General features: G+C 36.7%; 1 protein-coding gene across 1 annotated transcript in view; it reads right to left on the bottom strand.

Annotated features, from left to right (window-relative positions):
- Positions 1-19,227: 19,227 nt before the first annotated feature.
- The window catches only part of LOC127445524 (phospholipid-transporting ATPase IH-like), a 98,833-nt gene continuing 94,266 nt past the window's right edge, over positions 19,228-23,794 (bottom strand). The window contains exon 32 of the mRNA XM_051705671.1: positions 19,228-21,240. The gene's annotated coding sequence lies outside the window, so the exon portion shown is untranslated. The remainder of the gene's footprint in view (positions 21,241-23,794) is intronic.

The raw sequence follows: 23,794 nt of genomic DNA on the forward strand, positions 1-23,794 counted from the left end.
ATGCCATTACGAATTTTAACCCCTAACCCAAAGCTAAACCTAACTGTAAAGCCTAACCCCTTACCCAAACCCTAAATCTAACCATAATATTAACAGGAAAATAACTTTTGTGTACCACAAAAGAAAGAAAACACCGGGGTTTGGAATCAAAGGAAGGATGCGTATTACAGGTTATTGACGTTCATCAATCCTGTGTAATGCATGCATACATTTGGTTTGAGTAACCAGATTTGTTCACTGATGTTTCCTTCTTTAAAATAAAGTGTTGGATTGGAGGCTAGCAAAAATTTGATGCCTGTATTGTATCGAATTGAAATTCTGTTTGTTGATTGGTTGGTCTTTATGGGAATAAAATTTGTACAAGCCAAGTTGTGGACACCATATCAATTATTACAAGTTCTCATGAGACTATGTTGGTTACAGCCTACTCAGCGATAACTAATCTCTTCACTGGTACCAATTAACAGGTAATATATTAAAGATAATACAACTTACCCTAAAAGCATTTTTGGTCTTTAATATTCAAAAAAAGAAATGTGTTTGAGGGGCATCCACAAAGAAGTTTGAGGATGGAAGTATGCCCATCAAAATCTGTGGGACCAGTCACTAGAGATTTCTCATGTTTCTTGAAAAGTTAGTTTAAGAGCACTAAATCAACTGAGTGAGCATAATCCACAAGGTCCTTTGAGGTTGTTATGATAAGTACTGTTTAAAGAAAAAAAAAAGTCAGTATTGCTGTAATGCCATAAAAAGAGGAAATTGCTTGTCATTGCTGAAAGGGCTTCAGTGACCCTTTGTTCAGCTTCATTATTCAAACAAAACAAAAAACACCCACTCTCCCTCTTACTGTCTTTTCCTTGACACCATCTATTCATCAATACTTTCCTCTGACCAGTGGGGATAAAAACAGTCAGACTGATCAGAAACAGTAGGTTGACTTTTCTTTAGCTAAAATCGCTCTGTGCTCACTGAAATTCGAAACACTGCCCCCAGTGGCCAAAGCGGTAAATATTGTTGGGCATATGGCCATGTGTGTGCTACATTTTCAGGGTGAAATGTCCACAGAGAGGCACCAGATTTAAATTTGTGAAGCTAGTTGTTTTCAGGATGTAACACAGTGAAGAGGAATGCATATTTTATATACTGTACCCCCTAACGCAATCCCCAAACCTAAACCTAACCATCAGTGGAGTAAAAATGTAATGTTAGAGGGAAAAATGCAACCTCCAAATCACGCTTGTCACTAATTATACGAGCTTGATTACTTCCTGGTCTCATTGTAATAAAGCAATAAGACACTGATGGGCTTTTTGTACTTGCAAGTAGTCAGGTGCCCTGTAGGAAGTCATTTTCCTTCATAACAATAGGAAATAGCTAAATGTACTCATAATGACTTAAATTCAAAGCAAAGACAATGACCGAACCCCTATTGTCTAGTAGTCCAATATCCAACCATATACATTCAGTGGGATATGACATACCCCAATTCAACCACCCGCCCAGTCAGATCAGAGCAATCAGCTTCTTAAACCACCTGCCCTATTCGGCTAGGACTCATTTCGTACCTTTTAACCTCTTCTTGCTCCCCAGGCTTGGCTTTTAGTATGACAGACAAAGTGTGTAGGGAGTATCTAATGGAGAGTACCCAGCGGGGTGCAGGCAGCTTTTGGGACTGAGCCACGGCCTAATGTCAGATGAACGGGAATATGCAGGGAGGCACAGAGGATGCTGATGTACAGGGTGCAACAACCCAGGGTACTCTGTTCTTAGTCAGGGAAGAAACATCAGGAGGAGTCCTCCATATTGATGAAAAATAGTACTACTATATGTGTTTCTTAGCAGCTTCTCTGTCTTTTTATGCATTTTTCTTTCCTGTCCTTACTCTACCTTCTTCGTCCCCTCCTTCTTTTTGCATCTCTCACTGAGTCTGAAGCTAATATCTGCCATGTGTGGAAGTCCATAGTACAGAGAGATTAAAAAGTGTAATTGCACAAATGCCTGTCCTCTCTAGCAGTAGGTTTGTTGGTTTCACCCACCATTTTTTAATAAGTATGAAAATATGAAAATTAGCATACATTAAGGGAAGGGTAAACTGAACTAAAGGATTCTTACCAATCATGATTCTTTCTAAATCCTTTAAACAGTAGTCGTGAACAAGAATAGCCCTCAACCTTTACCTGAGAAGTGCTAAATAAAATTACACCTGAGATATTATTTCTCAGAGTGACTAAAAGTGCAACAGTCTAAAACTAGAAGGATGGAACCACCACTCCTTTTCCCCTAACAACATATACTTCATGGCTGTTGTGGAATCATATTTGAAAAGTTGAAGTGATTGGCTTGGTAATAAAAATCCTTTTTATACATGAATGTGTATGGCAGTGACATTAATTCGTAATTCAGAAAGCTCCCTGATAATACTGTGTAATCTGTAATGCAGTAACAGTGCCCCCTTTTGAGACAAGAGGCCCTTGATCTGTAACCTTAAAATGGTCCATAGAGTGTGTGGGTATGCACTTTCCTATATTTTCTGTAAGACTTTTATGAATCTTTAATATAAGCTCTATTGGTCCCTTTGAAATTCCCAGCTGAAAATTTCCAGTTTATTTCTATTTGTTTCTAATAATATCTGTCAGGAGAAAGAGGTAAACTGTTTCTTTATATATATATATATATATATATATATACACACACACACATTTATAATATACTATATTTATAATATAATAATATAATAAATAACCAATCTGAATACACCCAAAATCATCATCTGTCAAATGCAATGTCAAAAGCAAATCACATTTAGAACAGCAAACAGGGTTTTCTGTTCGAACAGAAGACAACATAATTTAACATACTGTAGAGGAAACCTACAAAACGTTAAGCCTTTCATAATTATAATCCTGAACCATTTAAACAATTAACATAAACAAGCTGTATCTTTTATCATCATAAAATGCTGTGATACACCTGTAGTGCAGTGTCCTGTATATTAAAGCTGCTTTGCCAAGCATGTAACTCTAATTAAGCACGCATACATGTACAATCTTACACCTATTATGCTTAATAAGCTGACAATGTGTAAAGTCATGTAAACTCTTTAAACAGCGTTAATTTATCGGGATAAGGACATAAATAGTTTAAGCAAAAACTGAACGACATGGGTAGATTTTTGCCCATTACCCCACTTTGGCGTTGCATGGTGTAAGGGTTACCCTGGCGACCAGTAGAGGTCGCTATGTATATTTATTGTTCACTTGTCTTTCGTTTGCTTATGGGGTTTGTAGTTCTTTTCCTTAGCTGTGTCTTGTTTCGAAGGCTGCGTGCTAGGTAGGATGCGTCCTTTGAAGGCTGCAGTATACCATGTGTCCTCCTTTAAACAAGTCTCGTTTAAACGAGACGACCTTCGTAGGACGAATGGAAACGGAATGTAACATGGTTGCTATGACAGCACGCCACTCTTGAGTGCTTCCAGTGAGAAGGTAACAAATTCCCTTTGGAAGGGAATATATGAGGTACATTTTAGGAGAGTTATAATGATGTAAAGTGAAAAGAAAATAGATTATACAATTGTACTTTTAGTCTAATACTTTATTTTAATTATATATTAATATAATTATACATATTATATATTCTGCACCCATCTACTGAGGTACTTCAACTTGGGAAATAATATTACTTGCATTTGAACATCATATTTATGGGCAAATAGGCCTTGTTTTTTTTGACATTTCCGTTGAAGCAAAGAATTGTTGTGAGTGCCCACAAAGGATAAACCTCTTGCATCCTCCGAATTCACGTGAAAAAAGGTCGCATTTCAAAGCTGCATTTGAAGTGTCCTTCTCGCTTTTATGAAACGAGACAGCTTCGATGACGTATGCGGCCGACAAATGCAACCTCCGGAGGACACAGCCTTCCAAACGAGACACAGCCCTTGTCTTTTTTTTTCTTGTGTTTATTAGTTCCAAGTGTTCCTTGTTTTCTCATTAGTTCCTTGGTGTATTTAATCCCTGTATTCCTGTTCTTTGTCAGTTCTTATCCATTCATGGCTGTAGTGGTGTGTTCTGTTCTTGTGGTTCTAGTTTTATAGTGTTTATTTTTCTGAGTCTAAATGAAAAGCCTGCACTTAGATCCTCCTTGTCTCGTCTATCGGCAAACATATATAGAAGAACTGACCTTCATAATGGATCTAGCGGATATGGAACTGTTGTCTCTGAGACAAGGAAAAGAACTACAAAACCCATAAGCAAATGAAAGACAAGTGAACAATACAAAGTGACCCCTAGTGGTCGCCAGGCTAACCCTTATACATGTAAACACCTTTACTGACGCTCATAAGCTGCTGACTCTAAACTCGATTTTACCTTTACCTTGTGAAAGTGTGTTGTTCATCACCTCAAGGCTTGCCATAGATAGCGTACGTCCATGTGCAGCTTTCAGTGAGTAAAGAAATTACAATACGTTCAATAAAAAAACAGACTGTTGTGCCTCCGCTTTCTGATTTCATTAGTGTAGGGAAAAAAACGCAGGGAAAATGCTTGGTGACAGAATCACTTAAATCACATGGATTACAATCAGCATTTTTGATGACATGCAGCTGAGTGTGATCGCAGCTGAAAACATTCAGATCAGCTTGATGTCTTGTCAGTTCTTTAATTAAAGAAGAAGCTCATTGGTCACTTGACGTGAACATAAGAGCCCGCTGCGGTGACAGAAAGATTTTTTCTATCATGTTGGATCTTTTTTCCATTTCTGGAAGCATTAATTCAGCAGGGAGTCCTGACGGTCAAGTCATGAATGACCTCCCACGGGCAGATGCTAATGTGTGCTTCATCTCCCTCCTCCTGGCCGGGGATTATGTTAATGAAGCTCACACCTGAAAATCACTGGAAAAATCGGCTTGTGTGGTGCCTGCTTTACCGACAGTTTTGCAGAGATCTCAAACTCTTCAATCGGACACTTGCCAATTAGAATGGTGGAGGGTGAAAAACATACCAACCGAGGCTTGTCATAGAACGGGTAGGTCCTTTGCATCTTTCAGTGAGTGAAGGATTTATGCTCAACAAAACCTGTTGAGTTTTTTTAAAGTTATTTAAGTGTAGGAGAACCTCAGTATAAATGCTTGGTGACAGAATCACTTTGGATTACATTCAGCGTTTTTGATGACATGCAGCTGAGTGTGATCACAGATGAAAATTTTCAGATCAGCATGACATCTTGTCAGTTCTTGAGTAAAAGAAGTTAATTGGTCGCTAGACCACAAGAGGGTCAGAAAAAATGTCTAACAAGTTTGATCTGCTTTTCCAGTATCATTAATTCAGCAGGGAGTCCAGATGGTCAAGGGATTAACAACCTCCCACTGGCAGAGGCTAATGCAAGCTCCATCTCTTACATACTGGACGGCGATTATGTAAATGAATGTTACGCCTGAAAACCGCTGGAAAAATTGGCTAGTGGGACGCCGGCTTTACCAGCTTATCTAATGTGCGCGAGTGTTCTGTGTATGCCTGTATACGTTTTGACATCAAACGCAGAGAATAAAGCTGTTCAGCTATAACGTCAATTTGTAGGCGAACCCAGAAGGCTAATTCAGCATGGGTTCTCTTGAGAATTTCCTATGGGTTTTTATAACAGGGTTTTTTCATTTATGAATAAAATAAGGTCTGAGGTAAACATTACTTTAATATAAATAGATGTTTTGTTCTGCAACATAAATAACACAGTCATGCTGTACCTAAAGCGTGATTTTTGAAAAAAATCACACAGCAGCTTAAAATTTTACATTTTGTGTATGACTGTGTGTAATTTACCTTATTTTACTCATAAATCCAAAACTGCCATATAAAAACCCATTGGAAAATCCCAAGGGAACCCATGGCTCAAAATGGTAATCCACTTCTGGGTTTTTGGACTGCAAACTGAACAGCTCTATAACCCGATGATTTTATGTCTCATGTAAACACGGTTTTCTTGCATTGTCAAATTTTGGGGGCTGAATTGTGGCAGTTATCAGCATATTGGTGTGCATGTAAAAGCACTTGTTTCTTTGTTTAGCGGCATGGGAATAAAAAAATAATACAAGAATACACAACAGAAGAGAAATATGTAGGAGAGATTTTAAACCCATCTTATTTGAATACCACTCCTTGTTAATAACAACAATTTAATGCTTATTGGATCAGTCTTAAGAAAAAAAAAAACATTAAATTAACTTCCCTGCTGTTGTATGTGATTTATTCATGATAACTGGCCTACTTTAGCAAATCTTAAAATTATTTGAGAACATTAAAACCAAGTGGTGAATGATTACCAATTTACATTGCTTATACTTCAGATACTGTAAATCATGTACTGTAGACTGAAAATCAGATTTAACTACATGGAACCAAAAATAACAAGTGTATGTGGGTCACATATACCTGGGATGTGCGACAAGTCACCTGCCCTTGCATCCCAGAAGTCCTAAGATCTTGGGAGCCTGCCAAGAGATGTCAATCATCTGTAAACCAATCCAACATGTGAGTGGGAGGGTTCCAGGGATCATGTTCTGCTATGGATCTGCACGGCACCAAGCGGCCTTCAGCGTTTACTGAAGTCAAACATCAACAGTCTCACATTAACCCGCCTCTGATGGAAATGATAAAACCTTTCAGGGAGGCAATAATGAGAAAATAAGACTGAGAAAGCCTGTGTTTTACAAACCTAACTGTGTTGGCAGCTCTGACAAATTTAAAATGCTGGATTGTCTCTCCCTCTTTTTTTCTCGCAATCACTAAATGTGTACTAAGGTTTGTAGAGTTTATAATTTCTAAACCTCTCTTGAAATGTAATGATTTCGAACATCTCTTACAATCTCATTGAAATCCTGTAATACTCTATGAATTACAATGACCAGATTCAATTACAACAGCAATGGAAATGTTCTGTCTGCAGGTTACTCAGCATCTTATTGAAGTCTCTTGAGTCGATGTGTATCTAATGCGATATGATGTACCTCAGGGAGGGTACTTGAAGAGAGAGTCTCTCACAGATCAGTGATATCACTGATCCCATAATAATCCAATGATAATCCTACTGTGAGACAGCACTTAATCATCCTGTTTGTAATGTGATATGGATTAGGCCATTAGCTATCAGCATGGGCACCAGACTGACACGCCATAGGCACTAATACAACCCAAACAGCTTGGAATTGAATCAATGACATGGGCCACAAAGCAGGTCCCAGTGAAACCACCTTTCTCAAATGCTCACGCTAGGTTACTGTAACATACCTCTCTAAAATCTCAAATCTCCAAATATTGTAAATTTTGATAGAAAGTAAATACAGTACCTGTTAGTAATTAAAATACCTTACACTTTGTTGTTGGTTTTGGATTTTGCAATGACCGATACCAGTGTTGAAATCTAAAGAGCAATAATTGGAATAATTTCCAGTATAATGCCGATATACACATAATACAGTTTCATCACATGAAATGAGACATGCACAAAATTGCTGAAATGAACACTTATTTTCACACAGTACTTTGAAAACATTGAAATTGACAGCAGATTTTGAAACTGATACATATGCTAATGAGTCTGCCAGATTGGTAAATCGACCATAGGGACACAGCTGTCGAATGTTGCCGATACTTTCAAAAGTTTCCAAAGTAAATGGCCAAATTTAATATAATTAAAGGTGCTGTAAGCAATATCAACTGTTTTGCTAATTTCAACAACAAACCCTCTCTTCAAAATTCTGCCCTCTAAATCTGATGTCAGCAAACCCGAATGCACATGAAAGCACACAAGATTGACAGGCATCGAGCATTTCGTGCTTATACTGTTTAGAATGTTTAAGAAATATATGTATCAAATGTATTTATTCCTGTCTTCAAAATGATGCATTCTCAATGAACACAGACTGACACTATTAATTTAACAACAGTGTGGCTGAAATAAGCAAGAAAAGTTTTGCTGCTGAAATCTGCCTGTGCTTACCGAAATTCAAATCACTGCCCCGGTGGCCGAAGCTGGAAGTGTTGTTGAATGGGCACCTGTGAGATTCAGTTTCCAGGTGAAGTATCCACATAGTGGCACTAAAAGCGAGTTGTATTATTAGTTGTAATCAGTGGCGTAGCCATAAGTGTGCCGGGTTCACACAGAATATTAGAGATTATTCTTTGACTTCAAATATATATTTATAAACGAGTTTAAAAAAATGCATAAATTCTGATTTCTGAAAGTGTGAAAGTACTGTTTGAATGTACCTCATGTCTGTTGTTAAGGAAAATTTGGTAAAAAAAAGAAATTTGGGCAAAAACTTGGCCCATCCATTTTTATTTAGGCCCACCCAAAAGTAATTTCCTGGCTACTCCCTTAGTTGTAACAATGTAATACATTCAACACGAATGCATATTTTATTAACTCTACCTCCTAACCCAAACTGCATAAACCTAACAGTAAGTGAAGTAAAAATAAAATTTTTGGGCGAAAATGCAACCTCTGAATTGCGCTCACTATTGCTTATGTGAACATGATTACTTATGTGAACAATGATGACACAGGACCAGAACCCATGTCTTTGAGGTTGCTTGCGCAACATGCTCTCAGTAGTGCTAAAGGGAAATGTTTATGCTTGAATTTATGCAAATATATCTGATGGGGGATGATGCTTGTCAGTAATTCGGCTGATTTCATGGTATATGAACTTCAGAAGCAACATGTCGATTTCGTTTGTGATTCATGTTGATGAATACACCATCAACATGCTCCACATGATATACATAACCAGGTTTGTATGTGTGTATCAGTGACTCGTATTTTAAAAGCCTTTAATTTGGTCTGTATTGTTCTGTTAAGTCACTACACCCCTCACGCTAGCGTGACTACCCCTTTCTTCATGTCTGTCACACTGCCAAAGGGCAACTTTCATCTCAGATCAGGTGGCTGAGTAAAGCTTCATCAGGTATGATCTCTGCTGCAGAGGGACCTAAGAGACTCTCCTCCACACACAAACACTGTTAAACACAAATTCAATAACACAACTAAGGTCATGTAATCCATGCTTTTTTCTTTGGAAAACATATTAAAAAATGTTTTTTTAAAAGAATTGTGGTACAATCACAATATAATGCAAGGACACTGGTTTCCACCAACAACTACTGCTCCTCACCTCTAAACATCTCGCTCACTCACAGTTGTTTTCACATATCGTGCTGGCCTGCAATACAAAATACTCCCTTGGGTCCATCAGAAAAGTTCTTCGATATTATGTGGGGCAGTGAGATCAGAGATCAGTGTAAACCTTGGCAAGAAAAGGAAAGTTTGTGCCCTTATGACTTTGCTCTTTGGGTGACCTCCAGCAAGTGTGCTCAAATACATAAATTCCGCATATTGTGTTGATTAATTGAATTTGTCTTTGAAGTGCAAACCCGGTCGATAGTGTACAGAACTCTGGTCTGAATGCTGCTCAAGGCTATGTTCCCGCTCTAAATGAGAACAAGAAGTTGATAGGGTCAATACGCACACATTTCTTTATGTATGTTGTGTCAATGTGAGATGGTACTTCTTTTCACATAACGAGGAACCTCAGCCTTGTGTGATCTTAGATGCTTCACTCTTTTGATTTAAGAAGAAGATATTCTTGAACAAAGAACTGTTACCTATTTTGTCTTCCATTAGAATGTCACCATGAAATAAATTAGAATTCTCATGTCATTCAAATGAATGTCATTCAAAAATGAAAAACAGCAGCATTTGCAAGGCTAACAGACATGGAAAAGAAGAGCCATTTCAAATGGAGAAACCCAATTTACTCAGATTGTTCTCATGGCTGCTGTTTTTCTGAAAAGCATGTATGCACTAGTTTTCTTACAGGGCTATGAAATTTACAATACAAAAAAATGGTACAAACTGAAAGCATAATGGATCATCGACTGTGGAAATGCAACATAGAGCCTTAATTGTCACTGTAAATGGAAATATGTTTCTCTCCTCCTCAAGTCAACACACTGCAACAGACAGTCATGTGGGATGTTCAAGGAGCTGTGAGTGCTATCCTGTTTACACTCTCTCAGATGGGACCCCGAGCACCTGGTAATTAAAATTGCTAATCATGCACAATTACCCATCCAAGCTCCCCACTCCGAAAGTGGCCTCTCATACTCTTTGGAAGTGTGGGGGGTAAAGGGGGAAGAATGTTAGTCATCTTTTGATTAGCGTTCTGTACCAGGAGCACCTCACGCAGCAGTTTTGTCCCACGAAGCACCCACCGTGAAGTCATGGACAAAAGAGAGCCGAACATCTGCTAGAGGTTGTCCGATGTTGCCAAGACCACCAGGCCAGGTGCAGATTTTACTGAGAGAGCTTGTTCCAGGGAAAGTAGCACGCGGCGACACCCTCGCAGGGCAAACATCTCTGCACCATCACCTGTTTCTTTGTGTGACACTAGCTGAGCTTGCAGGATCAACAGCTGCCTCGACCCGAAAACCCTGCTTGTGTTTGTTGAAACCAATGAATCACCTGTTTGACACCAATCGCCTCTGGCTTGTTTGTAATGCAAACCATTGTTTGATCAGAAATAAAGATCTCCTGGCCCATCAGCTTTGAAAAAAATGATTGTATTTGCTTAAATATGTGGGCCCCACAACTTATATAAGACCCCCTCAACAGGGCCCTGTGACTATGAGGGCCCCCAGCCCTCTTATAGGACCCTTTTGCCTTCCTGTTTCTAAGAAAACATTTTGAGCCACTCTTTAATCTTATAACGCCGCCTGGTGAAAGTTTTCATGCTCTTCTGAAAGTAGAAGACCTTGTAAAATAATTTCCAAAATAGCTACCTTCATATTTTAATGCACTCATCATTTTTATGTGAAATCTTTGCTGATTAAAAAAAAGGAAAATTAACAATAACGTTTATATTTTTACTGATATTTCAAAATTAGTATTTATTGACTTCAAGCAACATGTGCTTTAAATGTCATTATTTTATAGAAAAATTGTTTTAAACAGGTTTAAAAAAATATATCATTTTCTGACTATTATTTCCTATGCTAGGCTTTATATGTTTAAGCTTTATTCTTTGTATAAAAAGAACAAAAACGTTTATTATACTCTTCATTGCTACAACTGCATGTTTGCCCTACATTTTAAAAATAACTTGGCTTAGGTGGTTGGGAAAATGGGGGCGTGGCCAATTCAGTGGCTCAGTCAAGTGAAAGCTTTAGGACATTAAAATCGCTTACAGCACCTTTGAAGGGCTTGTGTGTAAGTTTTGACAGCTGAAGTTTGAATTTACGAACATTCCAAAACAGACTCATAGCTCATTTAAATATTATGTCAATGTAATGTAGTCTAGGGGATTTTTGGATACTTTGAAAAGGCATCATTTAAGCCTTTAAAAGAAAAGAAAAAGAAAATTGGCCCCTGGGCCCTTGCTAGTCATAATCCGCCCCTGGATGAAAGTAATAATTAGGAGATGAAAAGTCATATTTCTGAAATAAAAATCCAAAATTCTGAAATAGTAAATCCGAATGAGATATTAAATCAGAATTATTAAATTCAATTAAAATGATTAGTAAATCATAATTATGCGATTAGTCAAAATTATGAGATAGTAAATCAAACTAATGAGATAAAATGTTTTAAATTATAATTGACATACTAAATTATAATTATGAGATAAAAAGTCAAAATTATGAGATAGTAAATCATAATTAAGATTAACAGTCATAATTATGAGATTAAAATATCTAATTAGTATTTTTTGATTATGACTTTTAATCACATAATTATGATTTACTATCTCATAATTTTAAATTGTTAATGTATAATTGTCACATCATAATCTCATAATTTTTTTGTATGTCTGAATTAAGATTTAGTAGCCTGTCATAATTAAGACTTTTAATCGCATAAATATGACTTACTATCTCATTTTGATTTCTCATCATTTGTACTGTTTATGTCATACATATGACTTTTAATCTAACAATCAAGACTTTATCCCCTAAACGTGACTTCGTATATAGGCCTAATAATTATGATTTACCAAAGCACACTTTTTATTTTCAACGTGGCGGTCAGCACTTTTCAGCAATTGTATTGGTCATATTTTAGTTCAAATTAGTTGCGGTGTTCAATGTCAGAACGAAATATTAGTTACGGGTAGTTGATGGAGTGATTAGCAACGGTAGTAGGAGGGGAGGGGCTCAGAAAACAATCCTCCTGCTGTTTTGCCCAAGTTCGAGCCCGCTGAACTGACCTAATTGGCCGTGTAATAATGTTGACCTGAGGAGGGCTTGCGTGAAAGGGCTGTCCCGGTTCCCACAAACCCCGGGGCCAGCGCCAATCTAGCTTCGCGCTGAAAGACTGAAGGGAAGAAAAGCGACTCCGTACAATGCCTCGCTCGGCGGATTTCACCGTCTAATTAAGCGCGTTCTGTTTCCAAAGCCACACAAGGCCCAGCAGGCCTGCTGCGCGCGGGCCATGCGGAGCACCATGGGTAGTCAAATTCAGACCGGTCGCTGATTAGGGTATTGTTCCCGTGTTTATAATCGGAGCTGGTAATTACCTCCAAGAATGATCGTTATTAATGAGTTTCACGCATATTAGGCGAAAAATCGTAGGTGCAACATTTTGGAAGCCTTTTAGTTGGACCAGTAATTAGAGGATTGGTTAATATAGGCCTACTCACTACAAAGACGACTAGAAAGACATATTTTGATACATCAAATTGGCCCACGGGTGCAAAACACAGTCACATAATGTATTTTTTCCTAAATAATTAATTAAGGAAAAAAATATGAATTAATTGTAATTAGAGACATTCCTTGTTCAAAAGAAACGTGTCGACCATCGTCTGCATGGATAATTCTGGACCATTCCAAAACAGAGTGTATACACACATGATGGTTGGTTTAAAGATAAACTCAGATTGTTAATGTGGAAATAAATTAATTGAATTTATTTTCTGTAGCCTAATTATGCCATAGCCTTTATGTTTCCCTGCATTTCTAGACAGATATTGAGCGATGAGCACATTTCTTTGTAAAATAATCATTTTAAAACTACAACAAACAAAAAGGTTTCATATCTTACTGTTAATTTCTAACACGTCCTTCTATCTGCAGTCTGTAATGGGTCTTTCAGTGACATATAGCGTCCTCCACTGGCAATGCTTGAAAACAGCTATGAACAGGCTGAGAGAAGCAAAATGTTTGTTTTGTCAGATCAATAACAGGTTATCATTGTGATATTTACTGCAGGTTCATATGGCTCGTGCATGTCTCTTCTAAGTGAACATAGAGAACACAATCAAGACACATTGCCTTAAGACAATCTGTCAAAAATAATAATAAAAAAGAAACAAACGCATACATAAAAAAAAAAAAATCTCATTTATTAACAGATCCACTCCTCATAAACAGAGGAAGGAGAAAAATTAGATCATAATTTAAAAAAAATGGCATACAGTGTATGTGTCTTCTGAAAGGGCTTATGATATAACAGCCTGGCTGTTTGTCCAGACTTATTAATTTTTATGTGTAATAATCCCCCTGCTGTATTTCATCTTCTATATCGGTCTTTCAAACCACTTACGTGTTTTGGCCCTTTAATATGATAAAAATAATAAAGCATGTATTCTTCTTTTGATATTCAATATTCTAAAGTCTGCTTATGCAAATAGTAGCTTTCAAATCAAGATGCCTTTCAACTTGATCTGCCCTTTCTTTTGAAAGTGATGTCAGTGTGATCCTCTGATGTGAGGAGGATGTGTGGCGGGTCTTTCGGAAACAAAAGCTTCAGGCCCAGATGGTGTCTCACCTGTCTGTGTGAAAGTCTGCGCTGACCAACTGGCCCCCATCTTCACACAGATCTTCAATAGATCACTAGAGCAGTGTGAAGTTCCCTGCTGCTTCAAATGCTTCACCATCATTCCGGTCCCCAAAAAACCCAAAATCACAGGACTTAATGACTACAGACCTGTCGCTCTTACGTCTGTGGTCATGAAGTCATTTGAGAGGTTTTGGCCTACCTGAAGAACATCACTGGACCCCTGCTAGACCCCCTTCAGTTTGCTTATCGAGCAAACAGGTCTGTGGATGATGCTATCAACATGGGACTGCATTATATCCTGCAACACCTCGACAGACCTGGGACTTATGCAAGGATCCTATTTGTGGACTTCAGTTCAGCCTTCAGTACCATCAAGACTTATCTTCTCTCAACCAAACTGACCCAGCTCTCTGTGCCAACCACAGTGTGTTGGTGGATCAACAGCTTTCTGACAGATAGGCAGCAGCTCACTAGACTTGGGAAAATCACAAATGGGACCCTCACTATTAGCACTGGTGCTCCTCAGGGATGCGTTCTCTCTCCACTGCTCTTCTCCCTGTACACGAATGACTGCACTGCAAAGTACCCCTCTGTCAAGCTCCTGAAGTTTGCAGACGACACCACGGTCACTGGCCTCATCCGTGACGGTGAGGAGTCTGCATACAGACGAGAGGTTGAACAGCTGTCTGTCTGGTGCGGTCACAACAACCTTGAACTGAACACGCTCAAAACAGTGGAGATGATAGTGGACTTCTGATATAATTCGCTGTAAAACATGCATGTCTTTCCCCTGCTCTCTAATCATCAGATGAGAACACGGACACAGCGCAGGACGGCTATACAAGACACCAATTCAGTGTGTGCATTCCACTTAGACAAAATAAGGATTTATATTTTAGCATTGATTGAAGCACTTAAATGCAATAAACTGGTTTCTGGTTTAAAAGCGTGCTGCATAGAAGAATATTCTATTATTTTATATTACAGTGTTTGTAATGTATGTAATTAGCCATTAAGATTATCAGTCATTCACATGTTTTGGAGAGTCATGGTGCATGGTAAAGGAAAATTTCACCCAAGAATAAAAATTCTCTTATCACTAACTCACCCTTATGCAATCCCAGATGTGTTTGACTTTCTTTCATTTGCTGAACACAGACAAAGATTTTAAGAAGAATATTTCATCTGTGTAGGTCCTCACAATGCAAGTGAATGGGTACCAAATTTTTTTAAGCAATCCATACGACTCCAGTGGTTTAACATATCTTCAGAAGCAATATGATAAATCTGGGTGAGAAACAGATCAATATTTAAGTCCTTTTTTACTATCAATCTCCACTTTTGCATTCTTTTTTGTTTTTGGTGATTCAAATTCTTTGTGCATATCACCATCTACTGGGCAGGGAGGAGAATTTATAGTAAGAAAAGAACTTATATACTGATCTGTTTCTCACCCACACCTATCATATAATTTCAAAGACATGGATTAAACCACTGGAGTCTTAGATTACAGTTATGCTGCCTTTATGTGATTTTTTCGAGCTTCAAAATTTTGGCCACCATTCACTTGCATTGTGAGGATCTGAAGGGCTGAAATCTTTTTCTAAAAATCTTCATTTGTGTTAAGCAGAAGAAAGAAAGGCAAACATATCTGGCATGGCATGAGGGTGAGTAAATTACGAGAGAATTTTCATTTTTGGGTGAATTGTCCCTTTAAGTGTGATGGAAAGTATAACATCAGTGAGCTTTTTCAATATCTCCATCAGTGCACTTCTAAACTATTGAGAGAAACTATAAACACTGCCAAATAAAATTTCAGTGCAATTTGTTCTTTTGTAATAAGAGGTTAAAAGGGGACCATTTGTCAACTCACTTATTTCTTTCTATCTTTCTCTCTCTTGCTTTGCTCTTTGCTGCATTCATTGCTTCAGGTCAGTGCTGGAGGCATCTGTGAGGTTAAGACTCTGACGGGAAGGTCAGAAGCTTCACTGTCATTTGACATTTGTTCTGTCACGGAGATATAGAGATGAAGTAAGTGCAATAGGCCTGTTACTTGTGATCTGACATTTTAAAATAGGTAGGGAGAATGTTTTCACAGTCCTTGTCTGCCTTTGCATTTAAAGTATATTCAGTGTAGAAATTAACCAATGGCCTTATTCAGTAGCATGCTGTATGTGTATGTGTACATTTATTTACATTGTTGGATGTTTGTGATGTGATAATGCTTTTATTTGATTGATGTAAATGTAATGTATATGTACAGTATGGCTCTATAACAAAACCTAGTGAGAAGCCTAAGCCTGTACACTGTATTTTAAAATGCTTTGCGACGAGCTCAGTGAAAAAATCCATGCAAGATTATGGATTACATTTTATAAACATGGTATTTATCAGAAAATACAGATTAAACAATAGTTATCCTTAAAATTTGAGTGTTTTACCCAATATTTGTGTGCACAGTTTTTTTTAATGATTATTAAAGTATTGTCAAAGTCTTTCTAGCAAGTCAGTCAACTGTCAGTTATCTTTGGAATGCTCCCAGGAGGCTATTTCCAGTCATGCCAGTGCAGCTCCAGACTATTTGAATGGGGGAACACCGAAATCTCAAAAACAGTTGGTCAAGATTACGATCAAAGAACATATTTTAAATCAGCAGTAAAATTTGACAAAACTGGTATCATAAATTGTGCTTCTTTACCTCATATCATGCAAAAAAACGCCATTTCAGCTTCTCGTGCAGGAGTGCCATGTTTTTTAGCCACCGTGTCAAGCTAAAAATAACTTAAACGCATCACGAGAATCTGTCTCCTGTTCAATTTGTTGTGTTGCGTGTAGCTTTTTAAGCATTCAGTCTGAACAGCCACTTAAGGCAGCTGCCCATGTAAAAAAAATGAGGTATTATTTCAGTTAAAGGGATAGTTCATCCAAAATGAAAATCCTCTCATCATTTATCAACCTTATGCCATTCCAGATGTGTATGACTTTTTTTCATCTGCTGAACACAAATGAAAATTTTAAGAAGAATTTCTCTGCCCTTTTGGTCCATACAATGCCAGTGAATGGGTGCCAAAATTCTGAAGCTACAAAAATCACATAAGTTAACATAAAAGTAATCCATAAGACTCCAGTGGTTAAATCGATATCTTCAGAAGTGATATGATAGGTTTGGGTGAAAAACAGATCACTTTCACATTCTTCTTCTTCTGAATCACTTTTTGGTGATTCACATTCTTAATGCATACCACCCCCTACTGGGCAGGGAGAAGAATTTCTAGAAAAAAGGACTTAAATATTGATCTATTTCTCACCCACACCTATCATATCACTTCAGAAAATATGGATTAAAACACTGGAGTCATATTAATTACTTTTATGATGCCTTTATGTGCTTTTTGAAGCATACACATTTTGGCACCCATTCACTTGCATTGTGAGGACCTACAGAGCTGAAATGTTCTTCTAAAAATCATAATTTGTGTTCTGCAGAAGAAAGTTACATACATCTGGGATGGCATGAGGGTGAGTAAATGATGAGAGAATTTTCATTTTTGGCTGAACTATCCCTTTAAAATGCTACCTTAGAAGTCAGCTGCCAGTGTAGGCAGTAGACTGCATGGCAGAGTTTGGAACAGAGCCGATATGTGTAAAGGTTGTATTTCCTGCTAAAATAAATCTGTAAAAAGTGAGCAGATTTAGATTAAGCAGTTTAAAATCTATTCATACCACAGATATAATGGATGAAAGGTTTTTGAAAAAGGTTGTGTTTAGCTAAATTCCCTCTATCTAGTATTCCCAGGCTTGTCATCACATCATCAGACTCACATCAAATAGTAAGAGGCCTTTAGCAGTACTTCAATGTGTTCTGAACCATTGAAACTCATCTGAAATCAATAATGAACCATCTAGCACTGTCAAAAATAAAAAGAGAGAGCAAGAGAAAGAGAAAGAGAGAGAGATAGAGAGAAAGAGAGAGCAAAAAGTTAAATGACTCATAAATAATCTTAGCAAATAACAGCAATTTTAGATCTAATAGAGATTTCACAAGTCAATGAAAAAGCACACACACACACGAGAACACAACAAACTTACACTCCATTAAACATATTACAGTAAATGATGACTTGGTGAGAGAATTTCAATTTAAAGAAGCCTCCAGCTGTGCCACAGTACACATTTATCCTGATTAATCCTAATTTAATGAAATGGCCAGATATAACATGATATTATGAGACTTGCTCACGGAGTGTTTATGACAGGAAGACTGGACTATAAACTCAGTAATATGATGCAAAGATAACATGAAATATTACAATAAACAATTATATCATTACAAACTCATTTTAGGCAATACTTTCCAGAATCATTATGACATCCTCCAGGTTTATACATTCCAATATATTCCAAATATTCAAGACCATTTTAGGGGCTATACATACCATTTAGCATGACTTCATCAGATTTGTACATTATAATATCATTACGACCTCATTTGGGCTACACATTTGAAATATCATTATGACTTCATAAGAGGGACTGTATTCCATCATTATGAGCTAAAACATTATTTTAAGGAGATTTTAATATATGGAACTTTGTGGCAGGCAAGACTTACTTCTATAGGTCATTGCTTTAGGCTGCTTTGGTCTATGAATATTAGATAGACAGTTTAAATATATATATATATATATATAAATAGTGTTACACTGTTTTTTTGTTGTTGTTTTTTTCTCAAACAAGCTTAAGGTAGTGTTTGTATAAAGGGATGCCTGTCTCTAAAATACTACTCTGCAATATTATACTTCTCTGTTATATAGTATTAAATTATACCTTCTGATTTGTTTTTTAGTCCATATTAAATGCATTTATGCAAACCACAAGCAATAAATACCTACCAGTATTTATTAAAAACCTTTCTATATTTCTATTGTATTCTCACATTCAAAACTCTAATATTTCATAATCATTATGTCACTGAGTAGCTGACTATGTTAAGTGTGGTGGTGGAGTTTGTTGAGGTAATCTCAATATGTTACAATTTGCTGCCACCTTTTGGTCATAATGTACAATTACACTATTGCATGCTCTTTATTATTAATGTCCATGACATGCCAAGTCAATGATTTTGGCACCAAAACAAATGGATTTTTGAGATACAAACATCTGTAACTCGCAAAATGAAGTTGTGATAAAATAATATTATTTTATGTAACTATATGTAACAACTTATTGGGAGCTCGTCCGGGATTTTATTTATTTATTCATTTTTTTGCACTGGTGGCACTGCACAGGGTTGATAGATGATTTGTGTAGATACAAATATATACAGTACATTTTATGTGTATATTATTAGTTTTATATTATAAAGAATTGGAAAACAAAGAAAGGCTCAAGGCGTTCAAACATTTACATTTCTTTATTACAAGCAAATTTACTTTATCTTGCTGTTAATGGCTACAGAAAAAAATGGCAAATATCCACATATCTACAGATATCAACCTTTTAAAAACTTTATACAAAAGGAGCCAAAACTGTACATGAATATTACTACATATAAGCAGTAAAGTGTACAGTACTATACATACATATAATAAATTGATGAGCAACATCACGCTTTGTGCAGATGAATCAAAAAAGTTAAATATATTGTGTTAATCTGAATAGGCTGGCACAGATTAAGCCCCACTACAGACAGTAAAGCCTTCAATCGTAGCATCTAATCAAATATTTGGTCACACCTGCCTTTAAAACAATGACTGTATTTCATTTGTCTTTCTAGTGTCGGTGTGAGCAATGTCCATGCAAATGTCATTTTAAGAACTATTCCACATGTTTTGTTTAAAATAATTCCCCCAGACAGTTAAAGCTTTTTTATTTTTTTATTTTTTTTTTATTTTGTTTTTACTGCAACTGATTTCTCCACTGACCTTTTGGTTGTTTTTAAAACAGTAACATTCTAACTCTGTAACAGTAAGTTCTCTTCATCCTCTAGATACAAAAGTAGCAAAAAGAAATTTTCACAAGATATACAAAATACCTATATCATACAGCCATTTCAGATAGACACAATACAGTGTTTACCAGTGCCTGAATGCACCCGAAGCAGCCAGCGTTTAGTGATAAAATGATTCCTACATTACAAAAAAATTGTTCTGATTCAAAACAATAGTTTATCGGAAACACAGAAAAACACACAAAAAGAAACACACATACACTCACACACACACACACACAAAAACAATTGTGAACGGGGTATTTGTTCTAGAATAAACTTCTTTGAGCGGTGGTAATATGTAGCTTTTATTCTCGGCTACATGATTAACACTATGCAATTTTTGTAGTGCACAGCAATAGCTTTTTTCTTTTTGTTACATTCAGGAAGCCAGAGAGAGCTGTTGAGCAACAGCAATAGTGGATAAAAGTGGTAAGAAATACAGTAGAATGCAAAACAATAATATAAATACAGTGACAGACTGAAATGAATGAATCAGTTTACCCCTATTATTATTAGGATACCTCAATAACATAACTTCAGCACATTCTTGTTTTCTTTTAGATTTGCCAGAGTTGTATCGTTGATGTGCATTACATGACTTGAACTGGACTCAGAGACACTTTAACAGAAGTTATAAAAATGGTTTATTAATGAAAATATGACATGACAATGCTTCATAAAGCTCAGTGGTTGGTCCATTACTACGGCGACATAGAACATGCAAATATTCAGATCTCGATAATCAATGAAACAGTTTTTGAGTTTGACTTACAGATTTTATATGAGTAAAATGATCCACTTTTGGACCATAAATGAAATTATTCAGTGAAAATATTAGATAAATATGTTATTCATTCATCCACTTGCCCTTTGTAAACCTTGACATCAATATACTCATCAATATATTCTAGATTTAGATACAGTATAATGTGTGCATGAAAAAGGACATTGCATTGTTGCTATACCGACTGTGACATTTCATCAAAATTAAATCTCATTAACCACAAAAATAAATGTCCAAAAGTGACCCTTACACCCCTTAACAAACTAACTTTACCCATAACACCATTCTATAAAAAGACATTCTCTGTTGTAGGCCAACTGACGGGCAACATACGTATGTGCATGCTGGAGTTTCCCAGAATTCGACACTTCACTGAACTGAATGCATGAACATACACTGAGGTGAAAAAGCACCAGAAGGCACCTACCCACAAGAAGCTTGGAGTACCAATCAAACCAGTGAGCTTGATAGTCTTTGACATCACCTACTCTCTCTAACCAAAACCCTGACTCTAACATGGATGATGGTTAAAACGGTGAAATGGGGACTGGCCACATGAGAACTGAATGATGGATGAGGAAACACATGCAAGGAAATAGGTGGCGATTAGATGAAAGAGGACCGCTCCAGGAAAGCAACACTACATTCCAGAAAACAGAGACAAAGAAAAAACAGGCATGGAATGTGAAGGATAGCAGGAAAAAGACATGCAGACAAACTTCTGAGTGGTTTTGCAGATCAAATGCACAATTTTTCGGTTCAGTTTTATATCAGTTTAATCGGTATTACAATGCGACCTGGTATTTACACTGAACTGAACTGCTTTCACATTAATTTTCAATTCAGATTAAGTTTGAATAAATATGAATATGAATTAATATACTGGATGGAGATAGAACTGAACGTTGAGTAATCAAAAAGCAAATGCTTTTTATGGGAATGTTTTATAATTGAACCTTTAAGTCATTTCACTGAACTGCTTTCACATTACATTTCAATTTAGATTCAGTTTGAATTAGTGTGAATGCAAATCATTCTACTGAACAGGGATGGAACTGAACTGTTGGTAATCAAACAGCAATTTTCTGACTTTTTGATGAGAATGTTATCATATTAAACAGATAAGTCATGACACTGAACTGCTCTTACATTGGATTTCAATTCAAATTCAGTTTGAATTCACGTGAAAGTAAATTAATGCACTGGACATAGATGGAACTGAACTGTGAGTAATCAAATAGCAATCCTTTGACAATGCTCTTAATGAGAATGTTATATTATTAAACAGTTATTAACCTGAACTGCTTTCAAAATGGATTTCAATTCAAATTCAGTTAAAATAAATGTGAATGTGAATTAATATACTTGACAGAGATGGAACTGAACTACTGTATGAGTAATCAAGTATCATGTTTGATTGTTTTTTTTTTAATGAGAATGCTACGTATATTAAACAGGTAAGTCATGACACCCAACTACTTTCACATTGGAATTAAATTCAGATTCAGTTTGAATTAGTGTGAACATGAATTAATATAGTGGACAGAACGATGAGTGATCAAATAGCATCTTTTGGACTGTTTTCTTCACGAGAATATTATTTTATTGAACATGTATGTCATGATACTTAACTGCTTTCACACTAGAATTCAAATCATTTTCAGTCTGAATTAGTGCGAATGCAAATTAATTCGAATTAATAGAAAGCGAATGAACTGATCAATAGCTAAACAAATAGCAATCCACTGACTTTTTATGGGAATGTTATCTAGTCATTACACTGAACTGCTTTCACATTGAATTTCAATATACTTGACAGAGATGAAACTGAACTAAGAGTAATCACATTGCAATTCTTTGACTTTTTCATGATAATGTTATCTTATTAAACAGTTAAGACAACAACCCCAATTCCGAAACATTTGGGACAGTATGAAAAATGCTAATAAAAACAAAAAGGAGTGATTTGTACATTATATTCACCCTTTGCTATATTGAAAGCACTACAACTACACATTATATGATGTTTTACCTTGTGAATTTCATTGTTTTTTTGTTTTGTTTTTTATGTACAGTAATTTCAAATGATTATTTCAGATGATTGCAACACACTCAAAAAAGTTGGGACAGTCAAGTGTTTACCACTGTAAAACATCGCCATTTCTTCTAATAACACTTATTAAGCATTTAGGCACTGAAAACACAAGTTTGTTAAGTTTAAAAAGTTTAATTTTCCCCCATTCATTCATTATGCAGGTCGTCAGCTGCACAATTGTACGGGATCATTGTTGCCGTATTGTGCGCTTCATAATACACTACACATTCTTAACTGGAGATGGTCAGGACTGCAGGCAGGCCAATCTAGCACCTGCACTCTCTGCTTATTCGGCCAGTATGTGGTTTGAAGTTGTCCTGCTGAATGGAAGTATATGCTGCTCCAAAATTTGTACATATCTGTCTGCATTCAAGGTGTTCTCACAGATGTGTGAGTTATGGGCACTGACACACCCCTGTCCCATACAGACACTGGCTTTTGGACCTGACGCTGATAACAGCTTGGATGGTCCTTTTCCTCTTTGGCCCAGAGAAAATGACGGCTGTGTTTTTCAAAAACTATTTGAAATGTGGATTCATCGGACCAAAAAACATGGTTCCACTGTTCTACTTTCCATCTAAGATGAGACCGAGCCCAGAGAAGTCAGCAGCACTTCTGGACAGTGTTGATGTATGGCTTCTGCTTTGCACAGTTAAGTCTTAACTTGCATCTGTGGATGCATGGTGTTGACTAATAAAGGTTTACTAAATCCCAAGCCCATATTCATGATATCTATTACAGATGAATGATGTTTTTTAAGACAGTGATGTCTGAGGGATCAGAGATCACGCGTATTCAGAAGTGGTTTTCGTCTTGCCCTTAATAGATTTGACCATATTCCTTGAATCTTTTAACTATATTGTGCATTGTAGAGGGTGAAATGCCCAAAATCCTTCCAATTTGTCTTTGGGGAACATTGGTCTCAAAGTGCTGGATTATTTGCTGAAGCATCTGTTGGCAAATTGACAAGTCTTGAATGATCCTTGCTCTTGAAGGACTAGGCTGTTTTTGGAGGCTCCTTATATACTATGATACGATTGCCTTACCTGTTTAACATCTCCTGTTTCACATTGCCTAGTTATTTTAACTCATCAAATTG

Source organism: Myxocyprinus asiaticus, chromosome 8 (genome assembly GCF_019703515.2).
Source record: "Myxocyprinus asiaticus isolate MX2 ecotype Aquarium Trade chromosome 8, UBuf_Myxa_2, whole genome shotgun sequence".
Classification (NCBI taxonomy): domain Eukaryota; kingdom Metazoa; phylum Chordata; class Actinopteri; order Cypriniformes; family Catostomidae; genus Myxocyprinus; species Myxocyprinus asiaticus.